We start from the raw sequence: 12,142 nt of genomic DNA on the forward strand, positions 1-12,142 counted from the left end.
TTTTGGCATTATCTGTTCAAGAGTAATGACCATTAGTTATGTTTAAATCTGGGATTTGTTTTTGTTTCCATATGACAATTATGATAATTAAAGTGTGCTTCAAAACTTGTTTTAGGTGTTAATCTAATGTCATGAGCCATAAATTACAAGTCAAGTTGAATTTAAACGCCAATGTCATTTACCGTTCAAGGTGTAATACCACCAAATCATTGTACGTCACATCCGGTTGCATACGAAAAAGGGTAGAAAAAATATTCCCTTGAATTTCACAGTTTTAAGGAAATAATCCTACATTTCATTGCAGTAAAAAAATTGTAAGTTATAAACATATATATTGGGTGTTTCAAACATGTCAAAGCACAATTACTTTTTTATTTGGTGTTTCTATAGAATATTTTGGAAACTTGAGGTTAACTGGTTACTAAAGCTTGTACACAGGAAAAAAGAGGTGACAATTGTATTTGTTAACTTCCAGTGATGGTTATTTTATCGTATGCAATGACATGTTATGTGAAATTTTGTCTGTAGTACTGGATAGGATAAAACTTTACTCATTGCAAGTATTTCTTTATTTGAAACAAATATAAATTCTGCACAATGTTTTGAAAAGTGCAAATTTAACAAAGACTAATAGGGGAAAATCAATGGTAGTATTACACCTTATATGGGAAGTTGCACATGCACCTTTGACCTTGTGTGTACTCTCATTTGTTAAAATTTCATGCTATTTAAGTGAAATACTACAAAACTAAAATATTTTGAGTGGATTGAGTCTCAAAAACACATTTTATGAGAAAATTGCCCCGAAATAGGACTCTAGCATGAATATTAGTAGAAAGAGCAAGCCATACTGAAGTGATCTGGGGAGCTTTTTCGAACTTTTTCTCCTTATTTCTTATATTTTGCTATAATGGAAAACTTTTTCCTTAGTATTACTTTAATAAATATATAGCTATTAGTAAATGAAATAATTTTTTAAAGCTGTAACAACAAATTATTCACTAAAAAGGAAGCTTTTTATGTCCCTCTCTGGAACATGGCGTGAATTTAAGTTTTACGTAAGGATTTATTGAAACTTCCATTGAGTCAGTAAACTTTTATATTGATAGTTCATTCAGCTTGAATACTTCAATTACTCATTTATCATCATATTTCTTTCATAAATGAGAGAAACTTACCCCAAAATTTTTATTTATTGGCCTAAAAAGTTGAAATTTTGAGGAAATGAGAGGTATAAATGGACCAAAAGGGACCTTATTATGAAGACAAAGAGGTCCATTAGTGGTATTTATCATCCTAGAGTCATCTTTTCTATCATATTCTACTGTTTTTATGCAGATGAGATAAATATTTGATCATTTATTGGTCCAAACTATACTCTATCATGATGCGGCTTGATTTGGATTTTTCCAAGAATTTTGCTTAAATCGCTGAAGATGTTGTCTTACATTATACTAGATTTTTCTCAAACTATTGAACTGATTATGACAAAACTTGACAGTAATGCTTGAAATAACCAGTATTACAAAGGAAAAAAATCACATTCAGTTTATTCAACATAAAAGTCTTTACCTCTATAGAGGGCCTTTCTATATTATTTTGAAATTGAGATTTGTTTTTTGTGTCCGGATAATAACTTAAGTACCACTTGCCATGTCTTTTTAAAGATTTGAACAGATTGCCCTGATCCTTAAAATACAGATCAAGTTCGATTATGACGGTTTTGGCATTTAATATTCAAGAGTTATGACCCTTATCTGAAAAATTGGGATTTGTTGTTTTTGTGGGTGATAACTCTAGCACGCCATGACGGAAACCTCTGTTTTTATTAAATTCTAAATTAATATTTTCTATCATGAACCATAAACTACTTATTTTGATGAGTTTGACATTAACTGATATATATTTGTATAATATATATATATGTGTGTGTGTGTGTTCTTTTAAACAAAAAATAATAATTAATATTTATTTTGGTTTACTGTTAGGAGAAGGGTGTTAATTTCAGTTTGACTGGTGTCATTTGTAACTTCGTTGAGCTGAAAAGTTGTAAAAACTAATTTTCGACCTTTTTACTACAACAACGGAATTATTATGTTTCCCGATAGCATTTAGTGGTATTAAAGTGAATGAGCGTTTCAGTTTAAACTTTTTAGAACAAAGAATTTGCTTTATGACTTGTTACCATCCATTTGTGTTTATGTAAAAATTCACTTCGGTCTGTGTTTCTTGATCTTTTATAACAGCTATATCCATCCCATCATTTATACATTGATCACGTCCTTCTGTCCAGGTGAAGGAACCAAGTATGTAGGAGTAACTGCAAGATTGACCTGAAAATTCAAACAAAATAACTTCTTCCGGTTTGGATATTTTTGTATATTTTAACACACTAACTGCTTCTCAATGAAAACATGATTTTTATTCAATTTTAATTGGCATAGGGCATGGTTTCAATATGACAGCAACACAAACAGACAAACTCTGACAAGTGGTTTGAAGTGCTATGATCTACCTTAACATCAGTAAACAAATCTATCAACGAATCACCACCAGCATGGAATGCAAACAAAAAGAGAACTATAGGAAGGATAATATTCTGTTTTTGATATACTTTGTTGAAATTTTTTTCGAGGAAGTGCGGTTTGGGGTAAAAAACAAAACCAAGAAGCCAATCAAATATCAAAAACATTAAAGAAAAATTAATGAATGAAACTAAACAATCGTATGTTATTCTAACAAGACATAGAAACATTATATACAAGATACAAAACAAAGCCTAATCACATAATGGTTGACTTTGCTTTAATTTTTTATACTATTAATACTGGTTAGGATAAAAATGTTCTGAGTACATTTTTGACTTCCTAATAATGCTATACTTTCTGTACTTTTCTAGAAATTCAGTACATGCAGAAACGATACAAAAGTCCTTTTCTTAAAATACATTACTCTCTGACTATAGGTTCACATTAAGTAATGTCGACAAAGTAACAATAACATGTGGAAGTTAGCATTAATTTGATATACAATTAGATATTCGATCTTTTTTATATACATTTTTTCCACTTAATAATTTGAATCATCTCTAAAATATCTTTCCATTGGTATAGATAGTACACCCCCTTCTCCGGTACCGGTAAAAAAAAAACAATAAACATAATAATGTACATAGTTTATCATATCAACATATGCTAAATTTTAAAAGTAAAGTGGACTTTTCAAAGATTTTTATAAGTGTTGTAATGGTTTTTGGTATGGTTGAATACTTTCGAACGCTCTTAAAGGGATATTCAAACAGATCCAAAACTAATGACACATCAAACATGTTTGTCCAAAATCGGGAGCCTGTAATGAGTGGTTGTCGGTTATTGTTTTGTAGTTTGCTCTTGGTGTAATACCACCATTGATTTTCCCCTATTAGTCTTTGTCAAATTTGCACTTTTCAAAAAGTTGTGCAGAATTTATCTTTGATTCAAATACAGAACTACTCCAGTACTATAATAAAATTTCACATAACATTTTATTGCAAATAAAAAAATAACCATCACTAGAATGTTAACCAATCAAATTTTCAATCCTTTTTTTTTTTGTACAAGCTTTAGTAATCATTTAACCTCAAGTTTCCAAAATATTTTATAGAAACACCAAATAAAAAATGTTCATGACTCAGATATGTTTTACTGCAATGAAATGTAGAAAACTGTCAAATTCAAGGGAATATTTTTTTCGACCCTTTTTCGTATGCAACCGGATGTGACGTACTATGATTTGGTGGTATTACACCTCTTGTGTAATGCCTTTACACCACTGTCCCAAGTTAGGAGAAGGTTGACGCCTTCAAACATATTTAACACCGCCACATTCTTTATGTGCCTTTCCAAAGTAAAGAGCATGTAGTTCAGTGGTTGTCGATGGTTCATTTCTGTCATATTTGTTTTTCGTTAATAGTTTTGTTATAAATTATGCCGTTAGTTTTCTCAATTGAATTGTTTCAAATTTTTCAAACCTTTTAAAGCCAACTATACGGTATGGGTTTTTCTCATTGTTGAAGACCGTACGGTTGTCTATAATTACTTACATCCACTTCATTTGAACTTTGGTGGATTGTTGTCTCATTGGCAATCATACTACGTCTCCTTTTTTAAATGAATTTGCCCTGCTTCTTACTAGACAAACACGTTGAGCTGATTTATTTTCTTGGACACGTTAATGTGTTTCCGGGCCTTAGTTCTTACATATTCATCCGGTTATAGCCTGAACAACACATTAGAAATAAATGACAAGGCTCCGTGTTGAAAGCCGTACTTAAAACCCGATAAAGTAACGCATTAACATTTAACGCGATAAATATAGATTCTACCACTGCATCGAGTGTGATACGATATTTATCCACTCGAGACAGTTAAATTTTCAAATTTAAAACGCGAGGCTCGCCGAGCGTTTTAAATATTTAAAATTTAACTGTCGAGAGTAGATAAATATCGTATTACACGAGATTTGGTGGTGGAATCTGTTTCTCTTATGATTTTCAAACAATACGCAGGCAAATTTATTCCTTCTTTTCGAATGATCTGCAAAAAGATGTGTTCTTTCTATGTGACGTCATCAGGCATGGTCGCCTTTTTTCATGCCGTCACAATAGGAAATTCAGAGGAAAGCAAGAAAATTCGACGTCATAATCGGATTTTTACCAATGAAGAACTGAGATCAAACGAAACACACGTTGATTAATTTTTTTTATACAATGGGTGCAGAAAGGGATAAATTGACGAAGAATTAGAGAAATACAGTTTTAACGCGTTAAAATAATTTAACGTTATTTAATTATTTAACGCGTTAAGCACTCAACTACAAAAAATGACCGAAAAAAACTTTCTACTTTCGCCTTAACAACGTTTTTTAAAAGGCGTCAGATTTTACTCGAAACTTACTAAATGAAATGGCCGCATGTATCATATCTTTGTCAATTAACGTAGTTTAAAGATTTTCTGCACATTTATATATTATTGTCATTAATTACTTATCGCGTTAAAATAACAATTAACGCGTTAAATGGAGGTTTAACGCGTTAAAAGAGGGTTTAACGCGATAAAAGAAGGTTAACGCGTAAAAAGACAAGGAAATTATTTAATTATTTATGGATCGTTTTAAAATCAACTTTAAGGTGGCTGGGTGGTATAAATATGTAATATAGGATTTTGCTAAATTTTTTTATAAATGAACCTTATCATGTGCTTAGTGGAAAAGTAAAATAAAAAAATGGGTTAACCGTCTTGTTAAGAATTTTTGAAGGGTTAAAGTTTATTGGTTTTCGTTCAAGATTACTATAGAAATGATAGGGAAATGAATGCAAAGCTAGTTTTATTGAAGAATCTCTCATGAAACCTAATATATTTAGATTTTTCTATATTTGTGTTTTTGTTTGTTGTTGCTTCAAAAGTCTTTTTAATTAATCAAAAATAAAATCAACAAGTCACCGTCTAGTTAAGACAAAAAATTTACATCATTAAAGATAATGGGATTTTTTTCAAAAAGGGAGATAACTCTGTCTTTGACACACTTTTCTAATTTTGGGATCCGTGATATATAAACAGACCTGGTTTTAAAAACTTGTTATAACTTCTATACATGTAAGACCATATATAATATATATATCATTTCCAAACAAGTGCAGTTGATTTGCATATTGGTTGCCATGGCAACCAGCAGTCAAAATGGGAAATCACTCATTTTTGGGATTTTTTAAAATTTTCAGTTCAAATTCAAGACCATACAATTTAAAAAATGAGCAGGCAGTATCTATTATAATAGGGTGTGTTTGTTTTTAAAACCTGCATATTTATATGAACTGTGGAATCCCTGGGGCAAATAGTTCTTAGTTTGTCTGTCCGTTCTCTTGCTTAATACCACTGGTTTCATTTGATAATTTAAGTATCTCTTGCTTGATTGTAATAAAACTTGGAGACTCTGCCTTTTTTATGAAACCTAGACTCACTCAGACACCAGACTTACACTGATTTTTCAGTTTACAAGACAATCCCTCATCTGCAATAAATATCCCACCCCAGGGATCTCCACCATTAGTATTCCAATTTTGATGAAACTTTGCAAGAAGGTATTTTTTGACATGTTTGAATTGCCTTACATTTGTCATTTGGTTTTATAGCTTGCTAAACGGTATGGAGTTGGCTCATAGTTGAAGGCCATATGGGACATATAGTTCTTAACTTCTATCTCTATTGGTCTCTGGTGGCAAGTTTTCTCAGTGGCAATCATTCCCCGTATATCCCATCTTTTTATATACATTTGAAATTTTATACACAATGCTGACAAATATAACACACAGGAAAACTTCTATGTTTGTTGTATAATGGAATTATTAGAGGATCCATTTATATCTAAGTTTGACATAGACAAATTCTTCTTTCATTTCCTAGTACTTGTTTATGTATAAAAATTAATAAATGATATAGTTGAACCTGATACACCCGCCATCTAATCCTTTTTTATATCTGTCAATTTATCCGTTTTATGCTTTTGAAATTACATAACATAAAAAATTTCAGGTTAGATAGTGAGTTATTAGATTTGTATAAAGTAGAAAATGTGTCCAGAAGACACAGGATGTCCTGCCATTAAATGTAGGTCACAGTAATCAAATTGTTGATGACCTGAGTGGTACCATAAAAGAATACTGTAGTGGTGATATATCACAATAGGTTTCTGTGAAATGAACCTAAACACAAGACTTAACCAAAGACACAAAAGCAATAAATGTAGGTCATAGTGACTCAAGTAATGTATTGTACTACTAGTATACAAGATTTTTGTGGAGAAGAAATATCATTGATATATTACCATTAGTTTCTGAGAAATGGAGCTAAATGCAAAACTTAACTGGAAAGGGATGTACATGTACATACTTATGGACTGACAAGGGTATATTAGTTCATGTATATCTATATAATCCATCCACATTTGTGTCAGGGCATAATAAAATCCAATCTTGGCAACTTTTTGAATAAATATAAATAACAACATGCAGTATTGTGACAAAAGTACTCATTTATGATCATATTTCAGTTCCAAAAAATTACTTATTCAGATTCAATAAATTCCAAAAAAAAATTAACTAGTTTAAAAGTGTAGAAAAGCATGGTTTGATTAGTAGCATGCCAACTTTACAGGTTTATTCTATTCATATAACCGTATGACTTTCTTTTCTCAGTGTGCCAATTTTTTTAAATCCTGTTCTGTATAATCAGGTTATGCAAATACCTGTCACCAACCCACCCCACCCCCCTCCCCCATCCCCCAATTGGGACTAAAATTACATGCAAGTTTTCCACTAAAAAGTAAAAATTGAAAAATATATTGCATCAGCATACATTGTACTTCTTAACATATGCAAAAAGAATTTATTTCCTATAGCTTCTGTATTAATTTTTATGTGTAAATATGCGTTATTGCCTAAATTGACCAAATAACTTTTTCTTTAATTCAATTATACATGGCCAAGAACATTTTATACTCATGTGGAAGAATTAAAAAACCTTAAAAATTTTAAATTGGTAGAAAAAATACATTTTTATGTCATGCATGTAAAGCCACCTTCTTTTGATAATCTTTTATTTTTCAGGCACATATTAATTTAAATTTTGAATAATTGTAATAAATCTTGAATCCTTGATACATTGAATGATTCTTCAATTGCCTTTAATACATGCTACATAATATATTAGGGCATTTAAAAAGCACATTTTTGCAGTATTAATTTATATCAACTCTTTTATAATTCCCTAATCTAAGGTCTAAGGTCATGCATAGTCTTTAAAAAATGTCTATTCAGTTTGAAAATAAAATTATTTCATTATTTCACAAAGGTGGATTTAGGGGAGGTACATATATGGTTAATTCATAGCCTTTTCACATGTCCCACTTTAAATGTTGCCTTGTTTGGGAAGCCTTTTGCCCCTTTTTTCGAAAATCATGGATACACATTTGTAAAGCATTTTGTTAACTGCATTTCTTTTAGACAATACCCAGTAAATGAAAATATAAAAAAACACACTAGACTTGCACTTTCTCAATAAGATTTTTACAGGCCTTTTATAGCTGACTATGTGGTATGGGCTTTGCTCATTGTTGAGCACGTTGTGGTACAGTGACTTATTGTTGTTAATTTCTGTGTCATTTGTTCTTTATTGGATATCATACCACATCTTAATTTTTTTATATATAATGTTCTACTTTTAGGCAAAAATATATATTAAAATCATAGAATATCTACCAGCTATAACTCAAAATATGGAGGTTCACTTCCCATATTTTAAAATGTACAAAAAAATACATTCATTTGTATGTAATAAAGAAATTATAAAAGTATCGAATCAATGAAATAACACGAATAACCTTTTACATTTTATCACTGTGATAGTAATTATAAGAACTATTACATGTACCCCCCTTTTTCAATTCCAACTAGTTTATAAGCATAGCCGGATTTGAATTAATCTAACTTTTTAATTCTGTCCATGAAAAGTGTACTGTTCTAGCAAAACACATACTGATATAACTTTATTAATTAAGACATTTGACATGAAATTTTGTAAAGAGAACAAAATTTTAATACAACAGTAAATTGTTTAAAATATATAATAGTTTAATATGCACCTCACCTTATCCATGTTATAATTAAATAATCAACACAGTTTGATATGTGCCAAGTTTTACATGAACAATCTACAGGAATGGACCCAGAATTTTTGAAAAAGAGGGTGGTGAGGTTGCTCCCCAATATTTAAATATTCAACATATATACAGCTGAGAAAAAACTGTTAGTTTTTTGGGGGATTGGAAACCAAAGTTTTCCCCGTGAAACAGTGCACAACCAAAAAATGTACATAAAATGTTTAAAGAGTTCATATTTGTTTTGTATTTTTTATCAATTTCTTTAAAAATTCAAGCCAGATAACTTAGTAGAAGCATGCACAGTACAATCAGGAAATCCAAGCATGACGAAAAAAAAGTGTTGAAAACTGATTATTTAAGTGAATTTTCTAAGTCAAAGGACCATAACTTTGCACAAAATCATCAGACCAGAACAAAATTCAAACTTGATATGTTACTTGTCATGATAAAACTATGTTCCAATTTTCAAATCAATATCTTCAAGCATGACAAAAAAGTGCAGAAAACTGATTATTTGAGCGAAATTTTCGAAGTCAAAGGACCATAACTCTTGCATAAAAACACCAGACCGGAACATAATTCAAACTTGATCAGTAACTTGTCATGATAAAACAATACACCAAATATCAAATCAATATCTTTAAGCATGAAGAAAAAAGTGTGGAAAACTGATTTGCCGAACTGACGGATGGACAGACAGACGGACGGAGTGCAAACCTAAAGTGCCCTTCGACTTCGTCGGTAGGGGACTAATAATCTAAACTAACAACAGAGTAAATGAAAATTCTGTTTGCAAAAGAGAAAAACTCCTGCCTTTTATCGAAAAATCAAATGGTCATTAGTATTAATTTACTTATAGTGTCTGATGTAGACAACATTCTGTATGTATGTCCCTGTCCCAAGTCAGGAGCCTGTAATTCAGTGGTTGTCGTTTGTTGATGTGTCACATATTTGTTTTTAGTTCATTTTTGGTACATAAGTTAGGCAGTTAGTTTTCTCGTTTGAATTGTTTTACATTTTTCATTTCGGGGCCTTTTATAGCTGACTATGTGGTATGGGCTTTGCTCATTGTTGAAGGTCGTACAGTGACCTATAGTTGTTAATTTCTGTGTCATTTGGTCTCTTGTGGAGAGTTGTCTCATTGGGATTCATACAACATCTTCTTTTTTATAGATAACACAACTGCCAAGCCGCAAATAAATGGTGATTTAGTCAACACACCAGGGGCCTGTTTATCGAAGCAGTCTTAGGATTAGGACATGTCCTAAGACCAACTTAGGACATATCTTAATCCTAAGTGGGTTTATCAAACCTTTCGTAACTTTGGAAAATCCTAGGAATTGTCCTTACTTTAGGATACCAATTTAGGTCTCTTAAGATGGTCTTAGGATGGTCCTAACTTTATAAATATTTAGGATTGTTGCTTTATAAACAAATATGGCCTGTATTGGTTGCATTTACTTTAGGGAACTACCATTTGATTTTTATGAGGGGGTGGGGGGTAGGGGGTACCTAGGATGAAAAATGTTGTTCTGCTTTTTTGTTGTTGTAATCTCTGTCCTTCCTTTTTATTTTTCACTCTATTCGGTCCTGCCTTTTTTATTAGTTTATCCTGACTTTTTTTTACATACATGTAAATTGTCATCCTGACTTTTTTTTTTTGGCAAAGTTCCTCATCCTGCATTTTTTTTTACTTTCAAATCCTGTCCTGCCTTTTTTTTTTTTTTTTTTATCCTGACTTTTTTTTACATACATTGTCATCTTGCTTTTTTTTGCAAAGTTGCTCATCCCAGCTTTTTTTTTTACTCCAAACTCCTGTCCTGCCTTTTTTTCAAATGTAAACCTAGCGCCGCCCCCTAAAAATCAAATGGTAGTTCCCTTAATGCATATTAAATCCTATCCCTCTTTTCAGCACCATTTGTGGCAACATTTGACAATTTACCAAAAAGAAAAGTGTTACTCTTGTCCACGTCGTCCAGGAGAGTCTGTAGTTTTGCATCAGTAGAATTCGAATTTCGTCTCTTATATTCACACGTATCATCGCATGTTATTTGCAGTAATAAAATAGTTGAAGTACTCAGTATTTATATGAAAGATGCACGAGATTTGTCTTTGAACTTTTAAGTATGAAACCGTGACACTTCGAATTCAGCTCACTCTGGTGATATAATGATTTTACCGATTATATATTTTATTTTAACTATTTACAATTCGTTTGTTTCAATTCTTATATAAAACGTAGTTATAGATTTTGTCTTATGTTTTGTTTTATGAGTTTAAATGTACAATTCTGATATAAAAAGTATTTATCACCTTTAATTTAAAACTAATAATTATTTTCTAATTATTAATCTTTTTTTTAAATTATAGTTATTGGTTAAATTTGATACAAAATTTTCATTTTTTCATTTTTAATTTGTTATTTTCTTTAACGCCAATACTTATGACAGCGGTTAGGACATCCTAGCTAAGATAATCCTAAGATAGCTTCGATGTGCATGCTGAGACATGTCGTAAGTCGGTCCTAACTTTATCCTAATTTCTGTAATAGTTATACACCGAGGGATAAGTGTGTCTGGATAAGAAACCCCGACGGCCGGATGCCGGAGGGGTTTCTTATCCAGACACGCCGTATCCCGAGGTGTATAACTAACTTACACCCCATTCTAAACCCTATATTTGTTAACATTGATTATTAAATGAAAAAAAAAACGATAGCATATTTATTGACAATTTCAAACCATGATTTATAAGAATATTTTTTTCTCACATGAAACCCCACTAGTAACCTCTCTTTGGGGGGTCGGGAGATAAGAGAAATATGACTGGGATAAAAAAAAATTACCTTCAAGCAAAGGAGTATTTAAAGGATTATTTTGTTATTCCATATAGATGCTTATTGGAATTTCCTAAAATGTGTTTTTTTAATATCATGAAACAATTTGTAGTGAACAATTTTAGAAATTTCTTATGTTCATGCTATTTAAAGAATAATCAATTTCTATTGTTACGAATAACAATGGACTTTGTTTGCGGGATGTAGAAGCAGGGGTTTCCAGAAACCCCGCTCGTCACACCCTGTGGTCAAAGTCCATTTTTATTCGTAACAATAGATCTATTCAATTTACACTTGTTTCAGAAATAGAAACTATGAAGTATAACAATAGAACTGGGGTGTAAGTTCTAAGAAATTCTTAGGACCGATCTTAGGACAGTTTCGATAAACAGGCCCCAGGAGTCGATTTAAAAAAAAACTCACAACTAACATTGATCGTTTTCATGTATGAATTGTTTAGGACTTACATTGTACTATCGATCTTAGTTCTAAGTTTAATGTGAAAACAACTCCTGGACCCTAAGTGGTCTGTAAATAATGTGTCATAACATTTATCACAAGTACATTGTATAATGAGCATCACTCATTTTAGTGTGGGTATTGCTGTTTGTT

Source organism: Mytilus californianus, unplaced genomic scaffold, assembly GCF_021869535.1.
Source record: "Mytilus californianus isolate M0D057914Y unplaced genomic scaffold, xbMytCali1.0.p SCAF_9, whole genome shotgun sequence".
NCBI lineage: Eukaryota > Metazoa > Mollusca > Bivalvia > Mytilida > Mytilidae > Mytilus > Mytilus californianus.